This window comes from Lygodium microphyllum, chromosome 9, assembly GCF_053477565.2.
Source record: "Lygodium microphyllum isolate KBCC chromosome 9, Lygodium_microphyllum_v1.1.10, whole genome shotgun sequence".
Lineage (NCBI taxonomy): Eukaryota > Viridiplantae > Streptophyta > Polypodiopsida > Schizaeales > Lygodiaceae > Lygodium > Lygodium microphyllum.
Window position 1 is genome coordinate 149,263,173 of NC_141143.1, and position 26,816 is coordinate 149,289,988.

The 26,816-nt window shown below is 38.2% G+C and overlaps 1 pseudogene; it reads left to right on the forward strand.

The window, feature by feature from the left end:
* The first annotated feature begins 15,381 nt into the window (after positions 1-15,381).
* On the forward strand, positions 15,382-26,564 carry LOC148031702 (uncharacterized; annotated as a pseudogene).
* Positions 26,565-26,816: the final 252 nt, after the last annotated feature.

Consider the following 26,816-nt stretch of genomic DNA (forward strand, 5'->3'; position numbering starts at 1 on the left):
CTGGAGAAAGAGCTAAAGGGGGAGCACATCATTTTTGAAGCAAATAAGGAACTTATATTTTCATCGAAAGCTGGCCCCTCCTCTCCACCGAAGAAAAAGCCAAGGAACAATTGAGAGTTCTTGTTTGCTATCGACTTTTTGTATCTACCATCACTAACAACCATCACATTTATTTTTCTTGATGAATATAAGATAATGTACTTTGTTGCTACAAATAAATATTTATTAAATAAATGTATGGTTCGTATAAGTGTGACGATAATGTGTGGTACGTGAATGACGCATTCGCATACGTTAACATAATTCAATGCGTAGTACTGCACTTGCGATTGTGTAAGTGTGACAATAATATGTGGAATGACGCATCCACATATATTAACATAATTCAACGCGTATTACTACTTTTGATGCATTCGTACGTTAAACAAAAATTAAGAGTCATGCATTTCAAGAAACAAAACAAAATAACTTTTCTCAATTATTTGAATTTAGTACACATTGCACAAGATATTATGTATATATAAATAAATATTCTAATGTGGCAAAGTACAAAACTTTTTGGGCTTCCAAGATGTTATGGCACCCTTGCATCATTAATCTAGTAAACTATGGCAGGGTCTCCTTGCCGTGTCGAAGCCAAATGATAAAGTTCATATATTTTTCTTTGATTGTAACACGCTTTGCATGGATGGCTGCAAGCTGTGTATCATTGAACAAGTCGATGAGAAACCCCTCAGCAGCGGTTTGTAGGGCCTCCATGGCTGCAGCAGTCCACCTTCCTGCTAGTGAGCCATCCCACACTCGTGTCCAAAATCTTCCCATCCCTTTCAGCTCCAAGTCTTACATGACTTCTCGAACAACTTTATGAAAAGAAATTTTTGGGATGAGAAGCTCGTATTTGCGTTGGATTCTCCTTATCTCTCGAAGAGCGATAGTGCTCGGTTTCCATCTCCTCTTCTTATGTGGTGGTCCTTGTGCTCTATGGGGAGCACCTATTGTTGCACTTGAGGAGCCTCCACCTTGTGCTGCAGGTGGTGGGCCTTGGCGTGATGTCTTCTCGGGGCCAAAACAATGACATGCTTGCTTGGTTTGTGCCATGCAAGGAGGGCAAGATGGAGAAGAGACACAGGTTGGGGATGTGAAAATGGAGGAAGCAAAGAAATCAAGATATGAAAATGAGAAGAAGAATAAACTTTTAACCCATTTTAACCCCAAAACCGGGTTAATGGAGCTTCATACGCACTGTCCATCGTGTGATCATAAATCCATAACCTTGTATTGGAATGCGACGAAACTTCACACGCGTACTCGTTGGGTGGCCAAGAGCCCAAATGGCAGGAAAGTGGCTCCAGACGCTAGACTTTGGACCAGGGGTCTGCATACACTTTTTTTTCCAAAAAAAATAATTTGGGCTCTTGGCCACCCAACAAGTGCATGTGTGAAGTTTTATCGCATTTCGATACAGTTTAGTATTTTAAAATTATCCCATACCAAAATTATGGATGGATTGATAATTGAGAAATCAACATCGCAACTACTGGCCCTTAGAAACTTCACACCACATAAACTATACAGAGGCAATAGGAGTAAAGTCTACAATAAGAAATGGCAAATTTTTGCATGTTATTCCTATTGAAATTGACAGTGCTAACAAAAACTATAAGTAAGAATTGAAAATATAGCAAAGATGTACAGTCAAAGTTGAGAGCGAAGGACAAGTGTAAAATTTTAATTCATATTTTAAGGGCGCATACAATAGTTTTGCACTGGGACATAGTCATATGTCCAATGCACGAGGATAACACTATGCCAAAAAAGATAACATTGCAAACTGTGTTCATTCCATTGGAACGAATGCATCCTTCAATGCTTGAAGATTTCTTACAAGTTGGAAGTCCTTGGGAGTTATAGTGATGCACTTCACATATATTGCACAACGTTGAGCATCAGTCATCAAGTCAACTAAAAATGCCTCTGCAGCACACTATAGAGCATGAAGACATTCTTTTGTGAAGCGATCGGGTCTATCCTAACCTTGTACCAAAAACTACCTTCTGCTTTCTGTGCAGTAAAGATCTTGCACAATCTCGCAAACAAGTCTCAAGAAGCTCGCCTTCGGGATGATGAGATCAAAAGAGCATTGATACCTTCTAATTTCTCTCAAGGCCACTATACCTGGCTTCCACTTGCGTTTCTTGTGGGAATGTTAAGGAGGACCCTTGTGAGGGCAACTTGAGGAAGGTGGATTAGGTTGAGAAGGGGGTGCATTTGAGCTAGTAGATGCTCCAAGGGACTGAACACGATATGGGGCTTTGAGTGGAAGCTTATTTGCAACTGCCTTAGACCTAGCCATCTTTCCTACACAAGAGATGTGAGAACTCAATGAATAAGATAGAAAGTGAAACCCTCTTTTATATAACTCTAAACTGTGAGACTCATTCACATAGATGCACACTCTTTCTTTCTCTCTTAAACTATGAATTGCATTCACACTAACTCACATTATTCATCTTACTATCTTAGCTCTTTTCGAACCCATTTGGTGCCTTGTCAAAGCCTTGTTTCTAGCCACTTGGCATGGTTTTCTTTGGCACTTGAGGCTTCATAACACACTCTTTTAGTGACACAACGTGATTCCATCATGTCTGCAACTGATTCATTAGCACTTTCATTTGCTCTCTTTTGTGAGAGTTTAGCTTCATCTGCTACTATAATCCTACACCACCAAGATAGCAATTGGATTATTGGATTGCTACCATTCACCCCTCCACCATGATCAGTTTTTCTTTGGTATGCACCACGTGCTATCCAATGTGAATTTTCCATCCCTTGTGTGGACCAAATTCCAATGCTTTCCTTTTCTGCAAAGTATGGCCCATGTGCCTCAAGGAAATGCTACAAAGACACATATCACACATGAGTAAGACTATGCTCAATAGTTTATACAATTCATACAATTTTAAAATATTAACTTAGTACGCACCATGTAATGTGTGATAGAGCTTTTGCCCCATGCTTCCACCATGTTTTCGTAGAAGCTATGCACAGCATTGATAAATTCTTGCTTATCTTCATTGTTAAACACCATCTTGCGAAGTAAGGGAGCCAATTTGTTAAGATTTATCCAAACCTTAGCTTTGGCCAATCTTGTTTTTCCTCCATTACTTCGATCAGGAACTGCAAAATGTAACTTTTTCCACCCATCGTGGTCCTGCTGCCTAATAACCATGACATTTCCTTTCTCATTGATGGGTACTGAGAGAAACTTCCTAGCCTTTGCTCCTCCAAAGCAAGGCTTTTTTGGCAAGTTACTAGATTTTCCTTATCTCTTCTCATCTTTTTCAATCGTCACTTGATACTTGTGTAGCCCAATTTCCGATAGCACTCGCTCCACATTCCTACACATTGCAATGGCTTCTTTTTCTAGTTGCATCTTATAAGCAAAGAAAATGTATTCATATACAAGTTTCTCCATGATTCTGACAAAAGCATGTAATGAACAAATGTGAATACAATCCAAGGAAATGTTGAAGATGGGCTTCTAAGTGGGATCTTTGATATTGCACATCGATGCAGCACTTGTCACCTTTCACCAGTTCTTCTTTCTATCCTTTCCTTCCACCCTCTCTGTCAAGCAATATAGGCATGGATTCTTTATATTTGCACCATTGGAGATTCCACACATGCATTTTAAAGTTTTCAAGTCTCCTGCAAGATGCCATTCAACCAAGTATTGACCATACCCTTCAACCGAGAGCATCTCACCATGTTCCTGACGATCGATGATGCTTGGAATGCTTGTGTGCATAAAGAATAGCTGTAACACCTCAAATGTTTCCTTAGGAACTTCAAATGTAGCGAGCCACCACACATGGCCCTCAGATTGAACACTAAAGTTCCCTGGGTTATTCTTGTCGAATTGTAAAGCTCTATTCATCAAAGTTACAGTAACTCTTTCAAGCTTTACTCCTTTGACGACCTCACTTTCATCTATTCTAATTTTATAACAAACTACAATTTACCATTACATTCCTCAATAGACATATTGTAGTACATTACCATTGCCGACTGCACCTTGTTCAAATCTAAATAGTAATTATTGAGTTCGGTGAACTTCACCTCATATGCATTTTTGGTCCCAATCTTTAGTGTTTTCACACATTGAACATGCATGGGATCTCCTATCAACTCCAAAACCTTTGTATTAAGTTGCCGTCGGGCCTCTATTAACTTTGAAGGTTGAGGAAGAGGCATGATTCTATTTCTCTTCAGCACACGACCAAACCCAGCCTTCACACCTTTGAATATCTTTGAGTAAGTCGTTGTGCTAATGATGGTGCTGTCACAAATAGATTGTGCATCCACAGCTGAGAACTCATTTGACACATCTTTTAATGTGCACTCAATCACCTTTTCCTTCACAGCCTTAAACTTACGATTGCTCAAAGTGTTTTCCAGTGTACTTGCCTTCATCAATCTACTAATACACAATCCAATCTCACCCTCACCTAGATTCTCTTTCTGAGCTACCTTACATGCTTTGATACGTCACTTCCACTAGCCACTATTCACAATTAACTCATTGATTGGCTTCTTCTTTCATTTGTGCTCCTGTGTTAGCTTGCTGTTGATCTTTCTCAAGTCTTCCAATTGTGCCTTTGCCTCCTCATATGAGATACCAATGTCATGGATAGTATCCTGTATTGAAATAATTTGATTGTTTTGTTGAATTACAATGTTATTCAGTTGTACCACTTGTCCTATGAGCTGTTGTATATAAAGTTGATGTGCAGCGATCACATCATGGCAATTTTTTATGGTTGCCTGGAAAGTTGTAAATACTTTGAATGCTTGATCATTGATGTGATTCCTGAGAAAGTTGGAGGTCTATTGCTAAAGGGGTCAATTGGGTAGATTCCCCCATCAACCCACAAATCCACATGTTTCAATCTTATTTGCTTGTAACTTTACAAAACCTGAGGGTTGACACTGGTACGCTGGGTTCTTTTGAATAATGGGGCATATTCAATCTCTACCTCAATATGCAGAGCTCCTTCTATCCTGTATTCATTTTACTATTAATAGAAACGGGGAGCCTACTTGGTTGTCACAAGAGGTAGAGTGGAGATACACAGAGAGGCACACAAAGGTGCCAAGGGAAAGGAGGGTGTAAGTAATTCACTCTATTAATGAAGGTTGCATAAACACAGAGAAGAGGTCACACTAGAGCCATGAGAGAGTATAGATATGGGGGGAAATAGCTCAGAGGGTAGGGATGTCCAAGACTTTTCATATTTTAGATATTTCTATTTTGCCTCCAAAAACATCTCCAAAAAACACAAAATTTAACTAGTTGGTTTGTTTTTTGACCAAAAGCTAGGATATAAAAAATCCCCAAAATATCTTAAAAGGAACTTGCAAAATTTCATTTTTCTCATTCTCGATTAAAAAATCAATTACCTCGTATCTACTAATCATTTTGCATTGAAAACGAAGCACCACACTCCTGTAACTAACTCCTTTTTGAATATAAAATTTGGTTGAAAAAGACTTCTTCAATGAGGAGAGAGAAGGAATTTGAGTATATCTTTGTAGATAAAATAAAAAAGGCAAAACGAGATTGCAAAAGTGGAGAGAGAGGAGGATTATTTTACTATTCTTCTCTCCTCTTTTCCTTGTTTTAAAAAGGAGGAGAGAGGGGGGGCTAAAAGGCCCATTTGTGAGTTTATTTTTTTCCTAATGACTTGATGATCTAGTAAAATAATCATAGATAAGAAACCTAGTTGAAACCATATATATAGTAAAATTTTCCTATATAAGAAAACTAGTCTAAACCATTAATACAAGCCATTACCACCCTAATATATCATGTTAAGCAAACTAATCACGATTTTTTCACAATGTTGTATTGTTAGCGATAGAATTGTGATTGAATCTACTAATTTTTGTCTTGAACACTATATTCTCTCTGCTTCGCCATGTTCTAGAGCACCTAAGGTAGGGCTAAAGTTGTCATCCTCTTCGAATCTGCTCCACCATTAAAAAAATTAGGGCTTGTTGGCTCTTCCTAAGCCTCCCTTCCTTTTTTTTGAAATGAAGATCCTTGCTACTTCACCAACAATGTTGTCCCTAGATGCATTTCGTGCTTAAAATCAATAAGGATATCAAAAGGCTCAAACCTATGCATAGCGAAAAAAGCTTAGAGCAACAAGAGAGGACCTATCTTTTTTAGCAAACTGCTTTCCCTTTGATCCTAAAAGCACTACAATCTCCCATAGCTCCACAACATAGATCTTCTCTACTGGTTGTATGCTTCAAACCTTGTAGTCCTATCCACAACAAGACAAATAATGAAATGATATTTAAATTATTTGCTCATGGAACCATATTATATCATACTTACTAATGGGGATAAATGTAATGCCCATCCAAATCAATGCATACTCTTGTGGGAATATGCAACGCTATCTAGACTCTCAAATGGTAAGATTACCAAACACATATCCTAGTGTTGAGTTTTTCCACAAGATAGGAATCCAATAGATTGAAGTATCATACCGAGTCAAATTGATTTAGCTTACCACTATATGCAAATAGGATATCAAAATCCTCAACTTACATTCTTTATTTTCAATGTTTTAGCAAGTTGTTTAGATAGGTGGATGAAACATACAGATCAATCAAGGTAACTTCAACCAATCTAACCTTTTATTGGGCTTGCTACAACCAAAGTAGCAAGAAGTGCACCTAATTTAAGAGCACCAAAGTAGCAAGAGTTGTACCTTCTATGGATTTCCTTCATAAGGATACATACTTTGTGGTGGTAGTCCAGGGTTTGATATGCTTCCCCTTCTCCAACCACCTTGTTGGCATTGCCCATTTTTGAAAGAGCTACTACCATGACCACTCTGACTCCATAGGCAAAAGCTGCTAGATAGAACAAGCCTCTCAATAGTGAGGTTTCAAGTGCGCATAGGCTTCATCAACCAAGTTTTATCTATTGCTTATGCACACATGCCAATCCATATACAAGATCATTCTATGTGTAACTTTACGAGACACATGTTCTTGAAACAACTATTACCTTACAAGGGATCAACCAAGTTTCATATATTGCTTATGTACACATGCCTAAAGATTTCTTAGGAAAGAGACTATGCCTATTTAGTTCTAATCAATGTGCTACAAAATGCAAAGAAATTCTATCTCCTTTACAATAATAATGTTTCGATAAACATAGGGGGTGTTTCATAATAGATCTACCATTGTTAGTTCACCACCTTATAAAGCTCCTTATTTTCAACACCAAATAGAGAAAAAAATAGATTTAAACCCAAATTCAGGAACTTCAAAGTATGGATAGGACAAGCCCTTATCTAAATTAAGGAACTCATCTATCATGATGCATAGGAGCTTCTTATTTTCGAGACCAATCAAATAATAAATAGATTTAAACCCAAATTCAAGAACTTCAGCATATGGATAGGGCATGCCCTTATCTAAATTCAGGAACTCCTCTATCATGATGCATAGGATAGGCCCAAATTTAGATTAAAACCCAAATTCAAAAACTCCTCTATCATGATGCACAGAAGCTCCTTATTTTCAAGACCAAACAAAGAATAAATAGATTTAAACCCAAATTTAGGAACTTCAACGTATGCCTCTATAATAATGCATAAGAACTCCTCTATCATGATGCATAGAAGCTCCTTATTTTTAGGACCAAACAAAGAAAAAATATTTAAACCCAAATTCAGGAACTTCAGCATATGGATAGGACATGCCCTTATCTAAATTTAGGAACTCCTCTATCATGATGCATAGGACAAGCCCAAATTTAGATTAAAACCCAAATTCAAGAACTCCTCTATCATGATGCATAGAAGCTCTTTATTTTCAAGACCAAACAAAGAATAAATAAATTTAAACCCAAATTTAGGAACTTCAATGTATGGATAGGACATGTCTATCATGATTCATAGGACAGGCCCAAATTTCCCATGCAGAAGGCGATCATGCACATTACATGAAACAATCATAGAAGAGAGAATACGTCAAATACTTATTTTATTCTAGAAGCTTTTTTTTTACAAGTTCCATAAATTCTATGCATCATGCTTTATGTACCTTCCATACAAAAGTAACTACCATAGCAATGGAGAGAGAGAGAGAGAGAGAGAGAGAGAGAGAGAGAGAGAGAGAGAGAGAGAGAGAGAGAGAGAGAGAGACCATTGATGCATGATGCATGATGCATGGTGCATTGATGCATGTGCAAGAGAGAGAGAAAGAGAGAGAGAGAGAGAGAGAGAGAGAGAGAGAGAGAGATCACTATTGCTATCAGGCACCCCCAATGTGTAAGAGGGGGTGCCCTTTTTTGTTGTTTGCCCCTTCCTATTGGCCCCAACCCAAAGACTTGGGCGGCCACATTTAGGTGTGTAACAGCCCTAACTTCTTGCATTGGTCTACAGGTACTAGACTATACGTAGGACAACCAAAGATACAAAATCAAGAGTAGCTAGGAGGGTGCCCAAACCATAAGGTATAAGGTATAGCATCGATCGAGCAATGATATACGTGATTTTGAATATAGGTAGGAGTGATGACAGCCTAATTCCAGAATGAAGGTGGAAGTCTAGCCACTTGTAACATGGAGCAAGTAACATCCATGAGGGTTTAATTTTTTTTCTCAACTAGTCTATTCTATTGTTGTTGATTATCGCGCACAATGTACCTATGATGAATACCATGAGATTGATAGTAAGAGAGGAATTGTTTATTGCGGTACTCACCACCATTGTCTATTTGAATGGATTACAAGGGGAGGCTTAATTGATTCTCGGTTAGGCAATGAAAATGCCGAAAGGCCTGAAGGATTGAAGATGATTCCTTTGACTGTAATAGAGTAACAAAGGTAAATCTGGTAAAGTAATCTATCAAAGTAAGAAAGTAATTATTTTTGGAAATAGAGGTCATAGGTAAGGGGCCGCATAAATCAAAATGAACTAGTTGTAGAGGAGAATTGTGACAAAGGAACTCCATCCACAAGGTTTATTTGAAAGCTTGCCATAGATGTAGTCTACACATAGTGAGATCTTGCCATGCTGGGGAAGATTGTAATTCATAGCAAGATGATGTTTTCTTATACGTTGCATGATAGAAAGATTAAGTTGGGCTAATTGGTAATGCCAAAGCAAAGATGAGTGATCAATGGAAGAAGATGCAATGTTTCCATAGGCTTCAACAACAATGGGTTTCTAACCTAAAAGGTAAAGATGCCCAATTTTTGTACAACTATCTGGAAGGTAAGGTGTGTTTTATTTTATAGCAAGCTGCATGGAATTCAATGGATGTATGCGAAGATGCTAACCTACTAACAAATATGAGATTTTTGGCGAGGTTAGAGACATGGTACACATTAGCAATTTTTATAATGTGGCCATTCGACAACTCAATGATCGCTTTGTCACTTCCAAGAGCAAACTGGAACATGTTATTGCCAAACCAAACTTCAAAAGGAGTGCATAAAGGCCAATAATCCTCTAACCAAGTAGAGCTATGGGATAAATGACAAGTAGCTCTCCCATATCAAGAATCCACATGTAATTGGGAGGTTGAATGGATAAGGTGACAACCATGTATGCAAGAAGAATTTCCTCATCATCAAAGGGTAAATCAGAGGTTGAGGAATAACCACCATCATGTTCATCGTAATAGTCGACATTGCCATCATCATCGTTGGCACAATAGGCACGAACTTTTTTATAAGGTCATTTGCCTTTATTTGGGTGCTTGGACCAGTATTCCAAAGTATGATGTCCCAGTTTATGGCATATCTTGTAGAAAGGTTTGTGGAGAGTGAATTTTTTAGATGATGCAAAAGTATGATTATTGCGATTGGAAAAAGCATTGGCTGGTTTGCGGGTAAATTTCCGTGATGATTATTGATGTTGAGCATAGAAAGGTTCATATTAGGCTCATTGGATGAGGAAGCACCATTGTTATTGGAAATGGTGTTGCATAAGGTATTCTCTTGAAGAATACTGGGAACAAGAGTAGGTACTGTGAGATTGACATTAGTCTTAGTGGTGATAAAAGGCTACCAGGATGGAATTAAAGATGCTAACAACAGCATAACTTGAATGTTGTGGCAGAACTAGCCTGGATTGATTGGCTTCATCCATAGTTGATTGCCACTTATTGATGAAGAATAGGACATCACTATCTTTGGAAGGGTTAGTTGCATCAGTTTTTTAAGGCTAGCAACTTGCATGGTTATGTCACTAAACTCGTAGGTCGATTTCAATTGATACCACATTTCTTTAGTAGAGTTAAGATTTTTGACATGTTGTGTTTTCCTATCTCCCAAATGTAGCAAGATTTCAAGGAGGGCAAACAAGTCTTTTGAAAGCCATTCATTGAGGCCGAGATCATGAGGATAGGGTTTGACCATAAAGCCATCAATGATGCCTAAAAGATCAAGCTTCTATAAAACAATAGTAATTTTTATCTTCCAAACTTGATAATTCACGTCAATCAACTTATCTATTTTTGTAAGTTTGGGTCATTTGCACAGGCTGAGCCATTGTTGATGCCGTCCGGACCAGTAAGCAAGGACGCCTTGTGCACATGATTCAACAAACACACTTCATTGCTTCACTCAACATGATACCATGTAGAAAATCTAACTAGACAATGAAGATACAAATTACAAAAAACTCTGATTGTTGAATTGTAGGAAATCATAGAATGAATTGCATAAGCCTGAATGGCTATTACAAATAGTTGCAACTTATGTCATTTGGATGTATCATTTCAGAATATTATACGAAATATGTTTATTTAAGAGCTATGTCATAATTCAATCATGCCTTTGTTTATATATGTAATTCCTTAGAGATGATCAGATTATTGTTGGCAACAATGGCCTTGGAGTTGGGGCAACCGGCTAGCGAGGTAAGAGTGGGGAGATGAGGTCAGTAGAGGTGATGAACATGCTATAGACTGGGAGCCTCACCTCTCAATAATTACTTCGGATGAGTCAAAAGTGACTTTGCACCATGAACTTGATATGTTACCATGTAAACTTCCCATCAAATTAGCATAGCTGAATGGGTCTTAGACTATGTTCTTATTTTTGAGAGATTGACCTCATCTAGTAGGAGTTGATGTTGTGGATGTGATGTAGTGTTGCCATCGCACTCTTTGATTGCATACTACTACTTTTTGAGAATAATCACTTTATCCCATGTCTCTAGAAAATCATCATATGACATAGAGGACTCTGTGGAAAAATTATGCATTTGAATTATGTGGGATAGAAGCCTAAAGATGCCTCAATTGTAAAATTGAGATTGAGCCCTATTGTGTATTTTCTCTTATTCTTTATGAAATTATTAACTTATTATGTTCTTTTTATATTTCATAACATTTTTTGCATTTAATATTTAGGATGCTAGGCTTCCCACGTGGTTCACTTTGCAAGAGTGGTATTAGAGCTTATCTATGCTCCAACTTTAGATCGTTTGACATTTTATTTGAAGGCAACTACTGTAGTACAATCAAGATCTTATAGTCATAGAAGTAGGGTCATGTTTCTCATGTTTCAAAACTCTTAATTTCATTACTTAAGTAGGTTGATTGGTTCATATATCTTATCTCTAGTTTTTGAAAAGAGTTCTTGAATTTTGAATGATTATATAGGTTGCACAAACTCCAAAAACTCAAAGTCATTATCATGAGGTAGCATGAATGATTTCTAGTGTAGATTCAAACAATATGTTGAAGTTGAATTTTATCGAGCTTAGTTGCCAATGATATTTTGATTTATCAAAATCTGGTACATATATCATATATTCTAATTGTATGGGACACTAGAATGTGTAATATGTGGATGATAGAGTACTTGAGGCTTTTATGCTTTTGCAATGAGCATCTTAAATTTAGAGTACTTTTTGTTTGAGTGCTAATGCATTAATTCATGTTTCTTTCTCTAGAAATACATGGAACAGAGAAAATTGCTTCTAAAGAAGTGAGTATGCTATGGAAAATAAACTTTACTTGTTATTTTGCGAGTTTTTATAGGTTAAAATACTAAGAATGTATATCACATAGTATCATACAATAATAAGATGATATTAAATTTATTTATTTATATCTTATTATCTATTTACCGTATAAATCATGACTTGTTACATGTAAATGCTATGTTTAACACTAGTCATATTGTGCTAGGTAGATAAATAACAGTGATAATATGCTTAGTATTACAATAAGTAGACTTTTAGGTAAATTTAGATAAATAAATATTTTAAATTATTAATTATAAATCATGTTTAGGTGAATCTATATAGTGAGCCAAATGTATAATACTATGTATTCACATGATATTGAGTATTATAAAAATTATTAGTTTATTTATGAACTACAAGTTTAAGACTTTTAGTGGTAATTTAATTAAAATAATTGGCTTTACTATTAAATTATTTAATTTAATATTTAATATAAATCATATTAAAATAATATATTTAAAATATAAATTTATTAAAATAATTATTTTTATAAAAGGATTTACTATTTTCTTTATAAGGTTCAAGCTTTCCTAGTTTTCTTTGCAAAAGCAACATGATCACGCGTAAAATAAGAGAATAGGATAAAATCTTAGTTGCGCTGTTTCTCCCTCATTTGAAGTCAAAATTCAGCGCTTTCAAAGTTGTTTTGGGAGTTCTATAACATTTCAAAAATAGTAGTGATATCAAAGCGTCATGATTTAGTACACAAATTTTTTTGTATCGATTGAGCAAGTTGTAGGAAACCTCTTAATTCAGAATAGCTTATAGTTTGATTGATATTTGTATTTTCTTTGAAGTTAGACATATGATATAAATATAAATAACTATGGAATCAAACATTCTATAATATAGGATAACAAACCCACATGCAAATTAGAGACCTTGTATTTATGCAAAGAGGCATGAAATAATACAAGAGTAGAGGGTTAGCTACAACTGGAATGAGATTGGTCATTTAAGCCTAAACCATCCTTATCCACCACAAAGGGTGGTTGATATATATCCTATACCTCAAAGCCCTCCTAATAGAAGAAAAAATTGTATAATTCAAATTAAGAAAGTAGCCAATATTAGTGAAACAAGGTACAGAAAAAGGAAAGTTGCCTCTGAACTTATTGAGGTCAAAGAATCTATATAGTAGCTCTAATGAAGCGAGTGAAAAGTGTACCAATTCTTTCTGTTAAACTATTAAACATATTCATTTTATGACCCATCTATGTAAAAACTTATGTATACAGTATTATCTAATCAATTATAATAATTATCAAGAGTACTACCATTAAAGTGCATATCCATGTACTTGTTAATAGGTAGTATTGTTCAAATTATATAGTCTAGAAAAGTTAAATATGGTCATATTAACTTTAAATTATATTTTTAATAGATATTAGTGTATTTTTAAAAAATAAAATATATAAAATTTTAAAATAGCATGGAAGAGTTGTAAAAAATAGAAAATAATTTTTAATGGTGTTCGAGCTAAAATCACAGTTTTCTCTTACAAAAATCATAAATTTGAACTTTCACTTGCATTGCCTTGTCAACCAAGTTTGTTCTCATTGATTTGTGTATCCAAATGTCTACATTCTGAGTTTGCAAGAGAAACTTAAAGAAAAAACAAGTTACACGCTACTTTAAGACAGACTATATAAATACATGGAGTTCTTGTTTCTTACTTCTTTTCTTTTGAGTTATATATAATTATTCCTCTTATGTTATTGAGTTTGATTATAAAAATTGAGATTAAAAGTGGAATCAAGAGTGATATATATATGTATATATATATATATATATATATGCATATGTATATGTACATGTATATGCATGTGCATGTGTATGTATGTATGTATGTATGTATGTATACACACACACACACACACACATATAGGGCAAAATGCGGCAGGTCAAGAGATTAATGTTACTCATGAAGTGCAACAATTATTGGGAAATAAGGAAGTCAAAGCTAAAGCAATGAGTGCTATGGATGGTTTGATGAGGGGCATGGGTGTCACCGATACGGGGGCTCCCCTTAGTGTTCCCATTGGTGAGACCACTCTTGGTCGAATATTTAATGTTCTTGGTGAACCCGTGGATAACTTAGGACTTGTAGAAGGCAGTACAACATTTCTAATTCATAGGTCCGCTCCTACGTTTACACAGTTGGATACTAAACTGTCGATATTTGAGACAGGAATCAAGGTTGTTGATCTTTTGGCTCCATACCCTCGAGGGGGAAAAATCGATTCGTTCGGAGGAGACGGAGTGGGAAAAACCATTCTTATCATGGAATTAATCAATAATATTGCCAAAGCTCATGGAGGCGTATCTGTATTTGGCGAAGTGGGGGAATGTACCCATGAAGGTAATGATCTTTATATGGAAATGAAGGAATCGAAATTCATTAACGAGAAAAATGTATCAGAATCAAAATTAGCTTTAGTTTACGGTTAGATGAACGAACCCACAGGAGCTCGTATGAGAGTCGATTTAACCACTTTAACAATGGCCGAGTATTTTCGAGATGTCAACAAACAAGATGTATTATTATTCATTGATTACATTTTTCGCTTTGTCCAAGCAGGATTAGAATTTTCTACTTTATTGGTAGAATGCCCTCCGATGTGGGTTACCAACCAACCCTTGGTACAGAAATGGGATCTTTACAGCAAAAAATTACTTCGACTAAAGAAGGATCAATAACATCCATTCAAGCTATTTATGTACCTGCGGATGATTCGACCGACCTGGTTCCCGCTACAACATTTGTGCATTCAAATGCTACAACCATGCTATCCAGAGGTTTAGCTGCTAAAGGTATTTACCCCGGCGTAGATCCCTTAGATTCGACTTCCACTATGTTACAACCTTGGATTATGGGTGAGGAACACTACGAAACGGCTCAAGGGGTTAAGCAGACCTTGCAGCACTACAAAGAACTTCAAGATATTATAGCAATTCTAGGACTGGATGAATCAGCAGAGGAGGACCGTTTAACGGTAGCTTAGGCCGGAAAGATAGAGCGTTTCTCATCATAATCATTTTTTGTAGCAGAAGTCTTTATTGGGTCTTTGGACAAATACATTGGTTTGGTAGAAACTAGTAAAGGATTTCAAAAGATTCTTTCTGGAGAATCAAATAATCTTCCAGAGCAAGCTTTTTACTTAGTTGGTAACATTGATGAAGCTACTAAGAAAGCCACAACTTTACAGGCGGAGGGTTAATAAAAGTATGGGAATGAATCTATGTGTAATGGCCCCTAATTGAATCGTTTGGAATTCTGAAGTTGGGGAAATCATTTTATCGATGAGCAATGGATGGGTTGGTGTATTGCCCAATCACACACCACTTCTTACAGCTTTGGATATGGGAGTGTCAAAGATACATCATGATGAACAGTGGTCTACAATGGCACTAATGGGCGGTTTCACTATGATAGACAATAACCAAATAATAATACTTGTTAATGAAGTAGAATGAGGTACCGAAATCGATCCCAAATAAGCTCGAGAGATGTTTCGGACAGCTCAGGCTAATTCAGCTAAGGTCCAAGGGAAAAAAGAGATGATCGAGGCTAACTTGATATTCAAAAGGGCCAAAGCTTGATTAGAAGCTTTAGATCCTAATTAATTACAGTTTTTCTATCTCCTAAGTTGTAAGGAAAAAAAAGTAGAACGATTCAAGAAGAAAAAATGATTTAAGTAAATAGAGATTCCTTCGGAAAAGTGCCATGGTTTCTGCACTTAACCCAAAAGATTATCTTAAATCATAGAACTTATTAGGTGTCGACGTACCATAGTATGGTACCTAATAAGTTTTGCCTACTATCGGATTCGAACCAATGACTCTCGCCGTATGAAAGTGATACTATAACTGCTGAGTCAAGTAGGCCTTTTCTCTCTCTGTTAATTCCATTATACTTGGTGGAATGACTGAAAACAATATCTAAGTTGTAAAATATATTTTTTCATTTTTTATGTGCATGATTTCTTTATATTGATAAAATAGGTTTAGTATCTATATACTAATTATAGTAGATTCTATAAAGTTAAACTGATCAGTCAAGGGCTATAGCTTAGCAGTAGAGCACCTTGTTTACACATGCACCGATGCTTTCTGAAAATGATTCATCGATGTTCAACCGATTCACTCATAAGGTTTTGCGTGAAAAATCTCCGACTTACTTCATTAGAGGTATTGAAAAGAACATTAGCATGACAGAAAATGTAATCTTAAAAAGATTTTTAAGTTGATATGGTAAATGGGTAATCCATTCTATGCTAGAGGTAGTACTCACAAGGATATTAACAAAATCTCTTCTTCATTCTATGAGCTCCGAGGTGTAAGGAATCTCATATACCTCTTCCAATCGATAGAGAGCTTTTCTAAAAAAAGTAGAAATTTGTCCATGAATAGCAAGCCTATGTCAACGCTAATAATCCTTTCAAGACACTTTGGGATTGCTTTGCCCGTGTTATCAAACATTACTTGGGTAAGCATATGGAATCATCTTATTATCTTTCTTAATCAAAACAAAGAAGATCGGTGCATTGAAAAAGTTTGTTTATTCCGGTTCATAAATAAGCGACATGTCGTTATGAGAGCCCGATGCTTTGAAAGGAGCATGTTGGGTTCATAAAGCAGATCATTAATAGAATAATGGGATTTACTACATTTTCCTTAATTTATTCTGATTTGCATAACTGAGAATGTCTACGGTTTGAATCCGCGTGCACGGGCGCACGCGCATGTGTGTGTGTGTGTGTGTGTGTGCGTGTGTGTGTAGAGAGAGAGAGAGAGAGAGAGAGAGAGAGAGAGAGAGAGAGAGAGAGAGAGAGAAAGAGAGAGAACAGTCGGCGCTCGTGTTTCCCCTGACCAGCGTATGTTTGAATCTGCCTCGCATGCTGCATGAGCTCCCCCAGCTCTCTTGCGCAGGACCCGTTTCTACCCTAATCGAGCCCTGCCCCAGTCCTCGTGTGAACCACCATTCATTGATTTGAACTGTGAACAGTCTTGCTCTGTGACCTAACATTCCTACGGTGCCCTGCTCTGTGTCTGAGTGTGTAAGAAGCTGGGAATACTTAGAATGCTAATAATATGCCATGTCACACTGACACTGGTATATAAGGAGAGAAGTTGTAATTTTTCACATCTTTTGGACATATCAATACAATTACAATCTTTCTCTCCCTTCTTGCTCCAAGCTTCCATGGCTTCTTCATCTTTCCTGTCTTTCTCTCTCCAATTCTAGTCTTTCTCTCTCCTCATCACTCTATTTCTCTCTCTTCCTGCAGTCTTTCTCTCTCCTCTTTCTCTCTCCCTAGTTCTCTCTCTGACAAGTGGTATCAGAGCTTCAGTCTTTGATCCATTATTTTCTTCCATTTTCACTCTCATTTTCCTATTTCAAAACCAATTTCAGACAAAAATGGTACAAGACAGTGACTAGTGGAGTGCTGCAGGACAACTACAGTTAGCAATGACTATATCTGGAGTTATTCAAGGTCAGATATGGCGGATAAAGGCTTAAATGGCTGGACGTCATCAAATTTCATGCAAAAATGGAGGTAACTAGGGTAAAGAATGGTTAACCGGGCTTAGTTACAGACTAAACTACAGTTACTTTTCAAAAGAGAGCTTCTCTTCTCTCTCCTTCAAGCTTTTGGCTAAAGCTTCCATGGTGGATGTCAAGAATCTTCACAAATCTCTCTCTCTGTGCTGAATATCTCACTGTCAAACCATGGGGTAAAGAATCTTTGTTGCCTAAGCTACAGGAGGAGCACCATTGTTGATGCCTACTGCTGAAGACCAGCCCAGAACTGCCCGAAAAATGCGCCGCAAATTGCGTTGATCCTCCTGCCCTCTTCTCACTGCTCTGCTGCTCCAAATGCTCAGCTCACTGATCAAAGACTCTTAAGGCTTCATCAAACAATGGAGTACATCAACTTTCAGCCCCAGGGGAACTCTCATCAGCCATTTCTCTATTCAAAACCCTAATACACAGCAGGGCAGCCATAGCCACAGACATGGAAGCTCAAATTTCTCAAGATTTTGGACTTTCCCGACCTTCAAGGCTTCTCTAAAGCTGAATACAAGCTGGATAGACTTCAAGATTGAAGACATTGAAGAGATTTCAGCCCGTGCATGTCAATGAAGCTCAAATGGAAGGAATATTTTGGGGCTTTTCATCAAAGAGCTTGAATCTTTGAAGTTCAAGTGTTCAAGCAAGGCTGGAGTATTGATCTTTCAAGGATTTCATCATATTGAAGCATGTATGGACTGATTTCATGGAGATTTCAAGCTTTATATTGGATTCATGGTGGATTATGAAGAACTCTTGCATCAATTGGGTTAAAGCTTATATCCATCATCATTTTCAAGCTTAATGGAGGTATTTTCTTTTGCTAATCTCTGAAATCTCTCAATAATCCTATTGCTAATGGCTTTTTCACTTGTTGATGAGAGGTTATTGATCAATTAATTCACTGGATTGATCAATAGATTAGAGAATAGTATTAATTTTCTTCAATTTCAGCCTATTTCATTGAATTCCTTTTGATTCAAAACCATTACTCATCTTAGGTAACATTTGATCAGCTTGATGCATAACCTTGATTTGTTTTGTTGAAATTCTCTCTTATCCAAGCTGAAATATTGTAAAAGGGTAAGTACTAGCAATCAATGAGTCACTGAATTGCATAGGTAAACCCTTCTCCCATCTCAAATTTTCTTATCTCAATCAATTGCATCTCATGAAAGGCTGAATGGTTATTTTTTTCAATTGCATATCATGTTGATTGCTTAGCACACTAGCCTCTGCCATGTTGATATTCCCACCGAGGAAAAAGGTGGATGCCGGGGGAGATAGTGGGACAAAAGAGAGGTGACCCTCCCTCACTATCGAAGATCCCGAAGGGGTGCAACCAACCGACCCGGGGGGAACTTTGCCCACCTCCCGGTGATTCAGAGCCCGTGTAGGGAGCCCGTCCTGCCGTTTTATCCCTCACACAGGTACAGCGAGTGGAGAATTGAAGATTGAAGACTTTCCAAGGACTCAAGTACCTATTGGAGTAAAACAGGGTAAAACAGGGCATTTTCAGGTTACCCACAGGGTATTTACAGGTGGATACAGGTACACCCTTTGATACTGAAGTACAGGTGTAGGTACTACAGGGTACCCACAGGTCCTATATACCCCTTTGCAGGGTTTGGTAGCCATTGGAGGTTACTTTCTTGCATTACAGGGCCAAAACAGGGCACTTACAGGTCTAAACAGGGTGCAGGACTGGACAGTTCAGACTCTGAAATTCAATTACAGAATTTTCTGTCCTAAACCTGTTATAGCATGCTATAGCTCATCTCAAAGAGGGCATTGTAAGCTTCGATTCGCACAAAAAAATTTTGCAATCGGAGTTTTCTAGCCAAAGTTATAGCCGTTTTACTGACAGGGGGTACTACAGGACTGCACTAGTATGGCAGGGCATAAAGGCAAAAATAAGGTCCAGGAGGACTATGCATAGCAAATCAGGGATTCTATGATGGAAATCACATTTCAAGAGAACCCTGAAGAGCCTCAACAAGGAGAAATTAGTATGCTCAATGATACTTTGTGTGCCCATGAACTAAGGCATAGAGAGCGACATGAGGCCATGCTATCAAGAATGGATCAGATGGTTCAATCTACTGATCAGACCAAGGCTTCCATTGATAGATTGGTAATGTCCAACGACCTACTCATGGCACAAATCTCTAAACTTTTACAATTACAAGTGGCATCAAAAGAAGCTAATGAAAAGGCCTGTTCAAATACTGATCCTTCAGTTCCACTTCAGCCATCCAACCAAAATGGTCATGGAGATGGAATCATAGGAAGAAGAGGCATACCCAATAGTCAATATGAAGTGGGAGAAGCTTCACAAAGGCATGATGACTATTTGGGCAGTTTGAACGGCGCCAATACTCAAGCTTTTGGACTGCATACTCAGCATTCTAGGGGTGCTTTACCAACAGGAAGATTACAGGGTAATTCTCAGCCACCTGTTGGAAGATTTCAATCTCATTTTGGGGGTTCTGTACTTGGAAATTCTGATCAGCCAGTTTTGGGACAGCAACCCTTCCATGATAGAGAATTCAAGGACAAAATTGTTTTATCCAAATTCAATGGCCAGTCATCTTCACCATCAGAATTAGAGGAATGGACCTCTAAGATGGAGTCTTATTTTGATATATTTCCTAAAACTGATGTTATGAAGATACACTTTGCCTCCTTGCACTTAGAAGGATTTGCTCACACTTGGTGGAGATATATCAAGAAAGAGAATGTACTTATTGAGAATTGGGAAGCTTTCAAGGCACTTATGGCTGAAGTCTTTGTTTCACCTCTTGAAAAAGAGAAGTTAGAACGAAGATGGTATGCTTTGGAACAAAGGGGCCTAAGTGTAAGAGAATATACAAACCAATTCCTCAACTTGACCATGTATGTGGAAAACATCAGTGATGAGGCCAAGTTACATAAGTTCATGTATGGTTTAGAACCATCCTTGTCAGCTGATGTTATGGCGCAAAATCCTACTTCACTTTTCAAGGCTATTGAGCTTGCAGAGAGCTTTGGAAGGAAGTATAGGAAAGAGTCTTCATTTCAGCCAAGTTATGGACAGCCAAGGACTGTTCTAAAGCAAGGGCAAGTTGGTAACAATTATGGCAGCAATCATATGCCTAATGGGAGCTTACGGATACCAACTTATCCCCCATTTAATGCTTCTAGGCTTCAAGGCAATTTCAGGACAGCAAACAGTCCAAAAGTTGAATTTAAGCAAGGTGACAATAAGCCTAAGTCTACTTCAGCCAATACAAATTCTAGAAATATTCCCATGGATCTTTATAAGGAAAGAAAGGACAAAGGCTTATGCTTCAAGTGTGGAGAAAAGTATACTCCTGACCATGCTTCAAAGTGTGTATACAAAAATGCCAAGCTAAAAATTCAGAGTATGCTAGTTCTTGAGGACCTTGAAAATGACATAGATGAAGTTAATGCAGTCCCAATCAATGCTGAAAATGAAGATTTCGAGGATGATGGTGGACAGGAGTACTTCTATGATCCATCTGACTCTTTTCCTTTTGATCCAGGCGGTGATATCCCATTTGATCCTGGTGGATTTTGTAATGAGTTGCCTGCTGCCACTAATTGTTCTATCTCTATGGATGCTTGGACGGGATCTAAGAACCCTAATACACTTCATATGAAGGGAAGCATATGTGGAAAGCTAGTGTTCATCCTGATAGATAGTGGCAGTACCCACAGTTTTGTCAATAAATCCATTTTGTACAAGTTGAATTGTGTTCCCACCGACTTACAGCAGCCCATTAGAGTACAAGTGGCTAATGGTGAAGAGGAAATCAGCACACAGATTTGTCCACAGGTTTCTTTGCAGATGGCTGAAAATTTTGCAGTCAAAGTAAACCTGATCACTTTGGAAATGGGGCCCATAGATATTGTACTTGGTTGTGACTGGTTGATGACGTTAGGCAGGATTACTATGGATTTCTCACAGTTATATATGGAGTTTTTCTCCAATGGACAGCTCATCCGTTTACAGGGAATCCCAAGTAAATCTGATTTTCAACTTATCACCATTCAACAACTCAAGAAAGAGTACAAGAAGCGCTCACAGGTATTTGTATTGCATTTGAACAAAGAAACACATGATTAGCCCAAAAATTCAGCAAACCATCCAGCCTTGACAGCTCTTCTTGAGGAGTACAGAGATTTATTTGAAGTACCTACTTCATTGCCTCCTAAGAGAGCGGTGGATCACCCCATTGATTTGGAACCCAACTCAAAGACGATCAATAAGCCACCTTACAGATTATCAGAATGTGAACGAGAGGAAGTAGCCAAGCAAATCAAAGAGCTTCTTGAAATGGGTTTCATTGAACCAAGTTCTTCACCGTATGCATCCCCAGTCCTGTTAGTCAAAAAGAAAGATGGATCTTTCAGAATGTGCATTGACTACAGGGATCTCAATAAGATAACAGTGAAGAACAAGTATCCTATACCCAGGATAGATGATTTGCTTGATGAACTTAAGGGGGCTCGATTCTTCACGAAGATTGATTTGAGATCAGGGTATCATCAGATTCGCATGAGAGAGGGTGATGAGGTCAAGACTGCTTTTAGGACTGATCGTGGGCTTTACCATTTCTTGGTGATGCCATTCGGCCTTACAAACGCTCCAGCTACCTTTCAAAGCCTGATGAATAAGATTCTACAACCTTTCCTCTTTCAGTTTGTCTTGGTGTTCTTCGACGACATTTTGATCTACAGCAAGACTTTTCAGGATCATTTGTCGCATATGAGGAAGGTTTTTGATGTGTTGAGACATCATAGGCTTTTTGCTAAGGAGAAGAAGTGTTCTTTCATGCAGACTGAAGTGGAATACTTGGGACATATAGTCAGTGAAAAAGGAATATAGGCTGATCCCAAGAAGGTGCAATGCATAAAAGATTGGCCAACGCCTACTACTACTACCTCTCTTAGAGGATTTCTTGGTCTCTCTTCATTCTATCGCAGATTTATAAAGCATTATGCAGCAATTGCATCCCCTTTAACTGACAGGTTGAAGAAAGAGACTTTCTTTTGGGATTCTCTTGCAGATAGCAGCTTCAACCAGTTAAAGGAATTACTTACCTCCGCTCCTATTCTTGTATGCTCGGATTTCTCTAAAGAGTTTACTATACAATGTGATGCTAGTGGCCGTGGCATTGGGGCTGTTTTGCTTCAGGAGCATGGAGTAATTGCATTTGAAAGCCGTAAGCTTATTGATAAGGAGATGGCCATGAATGTTTATGATCAAGAAATGTTGGCTATTTTGCATGCAATCAAGAAATGGCACCATTACTTATATGGCAGCCGATTCAGAGTACATAGTGATCATCGCGTACTCAAGTATTTCCTTACTCAGTCAAATCTTACTCCAAAGCAACGACGATGGGTAGCAACATTACAAAATTATGACTTTGATATCACTCATACAAGGGGCAAAGATAACATAGTGGCTGATTCTCTCTCTCGTATGTGGGACTGCAAAGTATCAGCCATGACGGAATTACATAGTGATTGGATTGAAGAGCTACAAGAGGCATATTTCTTAGATGAGAAATTCAACCAAATCTTTCAGAAATTACAGCAAGGTCTCATGGAAGAAAACTCGCACTACCAGCTTAAAAATGGTCTTGTTTGGTGGAAGGGCAAGATTGTTATTCCCTCTACTTCTTCTTTCAAGCGAAAAATTATGGAGGAGATGCATTCTTCGCCTTTAGCTGGACACTTGGGAGTTTTCAAGACTTATGACAGGATCAGCAAGAGCTTTTATTGAAAAGGACTGTGGAAAGATGTCAAGGACTTCGTTATGAAGTGTATGCCTTGTCAGCAAAATAAGGATAGCACCCATAAGCCAGGGGGTTTATTGCAGCCATTGCCTATTCCTACGGGTAAATGGACTCATATTACTATGGACTTTATCACTGGCTTACCTACTACCAAGAAGGGGTGGAATAGTATTTATGTGGTGGTTGACAGACTCACCAAAGCAGCTCATTTTATCCCAACAAAAATTCAGTTTACTGCTTCTCAGGTGGCCAACCAGTTTATGGAGCATATTTTCAGATTGCATGGATTACCGCAGGTGATTAATCGTCCATGATAGGGACTCAAAGTTTATGAGTAACTTTTGGCAAGCGGTATTTACATCTATGGGTACCAAGTTGGCTCCATCTACAGCTTATCATCCCCAAACTGATGGACAGACAGAGAGAGTTAATAAATGGTTAGAGACTTATCTTTGCCATTTTTGTTATGATGTCCAAACCTCATGGGATTCTTGGTTACACCTGGCTGAGTTTGCTTATAATAATTCCACTCATGCGAGCATAGGAGTTTCACCCTTTGAGGCTTTGTATGGTTACAAGGTGCCCCTACCCACAGTCATTTTTAACGAAAAGATCAACCCTCATGGGAAGGAAGAGTTGGATAGAATGCAGACCCTTCTTCAGCAATGCAAGGTGAATCTAAGGAAGGCTCAAGATCAGATAAAGATGTATGCTGATGAGAAGAGGAGGCCTTTAGAGTTCCAGGAAGGAGAGCTGGTTTTGTTGAAGGTGCCCAAATCCAAGTATTCTACATTGAAAGATGGATCCAGTAATAAGCTTGCCCACAGATTCTATGGCCCTTACAGGATCCTTAAGCGGATTGGAGATTTGGCATACAGACTAGAGCTTCCCTCTTCTACAAAAATTCATAACGTCTTCCATGTTAGTCAGCTCAAGCCCTATTATGGTGATCTAGTGGATTTAGTTGATGAGCTGCCACCTATTGATGAAGATGGTATCGTTTAGTACATCCCAGAGGCTGTTATAGGTCAGCGTGAAAAGAAGCTTCGATCACGTTCTATTGTGGAATATTTGATTAAATGGAGAGGTTTATCCTCTGAAGAAGCTTCTTGGAGACCTGATTCAATATTGGATGAGTATCCATACTTCAAGGATACATTGGTGGCTGAAGCCTATTGCTTATGGAGCTAGTATTGGTGCAGACTGGTTCAGGACAGCACGTTGTTTTAGAACAGTTTTTGTCGTACTTCGTTTTCAGAATTGAGCTATCTACATGAGCTTAAAGTACTCTTCAAGAGCTTCGTTTTGATATGTGGTACACCTCATTTGGACACTTCTATCAAAAGTTATGGCAGATTTGGTCAAGCAGGGATTGTTATTTCAGCAAGCTGTCTACTTTCTTCTGGAACTATTTGTTGAAGATTCTATGGCTCCAATGGCTTCTAAAGTTCTTCAAATCATGTATATAGCAGGGTCCACTTTCCGTACTTCAAATTCAGCCCTTGTAATGATAATTCTTCACTCATTCCCTATTTGTAAAGCTGTAAAAACAGAGTAGTACTCTGTTTCATCCATCTTTTCTTTAGCTCTTTCTAGTTTTGTTTTTGGGGACAAAAACTTTTGGGAAGGGATGGATTGTAAGAAGCTGGGAATACTTAGAATGCTAATAATATGCCATGTCACACTGACACTGGTATATAAGGAGAGAAGTTGTAATTTTTCACATCTTTTGGACATATCAATACAATTACAATCTTTCTCTCCCTTCTTGCTCCAAGCTTCCATGGCTTCTTCATCTTTCCTGTCTTTCTCTCTCCAATTCTAGTCTTTCTCTCTCCTCGTCACTCTATTTCTCTCTCTTCCTGTAGTCTTTCTCTCTCCTCTTTCTCTCTCACTAGTTCTCTCTCTGACAGAGTGAGAGTTTCAGATTTCTGTACATATGCCCGCAAAAAAAGGCCTATGGAAACTAAGCATTGTCACTCAGAGCCTGCTACACAAGATGATGAATTCTCAATGGATTCTTAGTATGTCTTTCATACCCTCAGGGATGACTTTCAGCAATCACGACAAGAATGGGGTAAACCAATTCTAGAGGTTACCTTTAAATTGAACTTGCCGTCCCTTGTGAATCCCCTCAAGAAGTTGTCTCAAACTGCAGTAATAATCTTTTTTCCGGGCAAAATCCCTGCGGCCAGCGATGTTGCGTAGTGGATTAAGTCTATTCTTGGAGGATGTTTTGTGGAGGGAGTGTACTTTGCCTCCATAGGCTTTTATGAAGTGCATTTGACAAATGCCACATGCAAGCAAAGGCTTCTTGAGTTCTCTCCCCTATTTTACGGGAGGCAGATGGTGCATGATATGCCTTGGTCCCCAAATAAGGACTATCAAAGTCTTATAACGCCATCATTGCCCAGTATGGGTTGAGGTTGCAAACTTTCCAGACTACATGTGCGAGGAGTTGCCTGGTCTAGCTGCTTCTTTGGGACAGGTCATTTGTCCACCTCGCCCCATGGGGAACCGTAACAGGTTCTATATTCTTTGGGACACTGATATACCTACCTCTCCTTCGATTGCAGTGGAAGTGGAGGGATTACAATTGGGTAAAAAGTATTTTGACTTGAAGTGGGGTGTGTTTGCAGGCGCTTGTTTCGCTTGTCACAAATTTGGGCATCTGGCCTCTGAATGCCCTATGGTTTTGCATCAACCCCCCCCCCAAATGCTTTGCCACCCCAGACAAGGGAAAAGAATGACAACTTGCAAGCTAAGACAGCAAATGCAAATGGGGCAAAGAATGCAAAATCAACCAATCAAGTGCACTCACTTGTGGCAAAAGGGAAAGATAAAGGGAAAGAGAAGATGAAAGAATCAGTGGGGATTGATCAAGATGGCTTTCAACAACCCAAGAAGGTGGTTGTACTGAAGCAACGCCCCCTCCAATCTCGTCATTGGGATGCTTCTACCCCTTCACCAGGACAAACTTCTACTTCAGCCCCTGCCCCTATTCTTCAAAATTGGGTAGGGGTTCTAAAGAAGGGCATCCCCATATGTGACTCAGGGGAGGGGAAAAATGCTATCTCTGAAGGCATGCAGCCTATGCAGGCAGAGGCCTAGCCGCTCGTGTTTTGTTTTTCATCTTATATGCTCTATTGTACATACCTCTTTTATGTTTCAAACACTCAAGTGCTTTACATACAATGTACAGAGCCTCTGCAATGCTCCGAAGTGGAGGCTTTTATGGAATTATGTACATAAAATGTAGCCTAATATAGTTTGTTTACAAGAGCACAATCAACACTCTATGGCTGGACAACATGTTTTTTTCTGCGACTATGATATATATTATGTTGGTACTGCTACCTATTC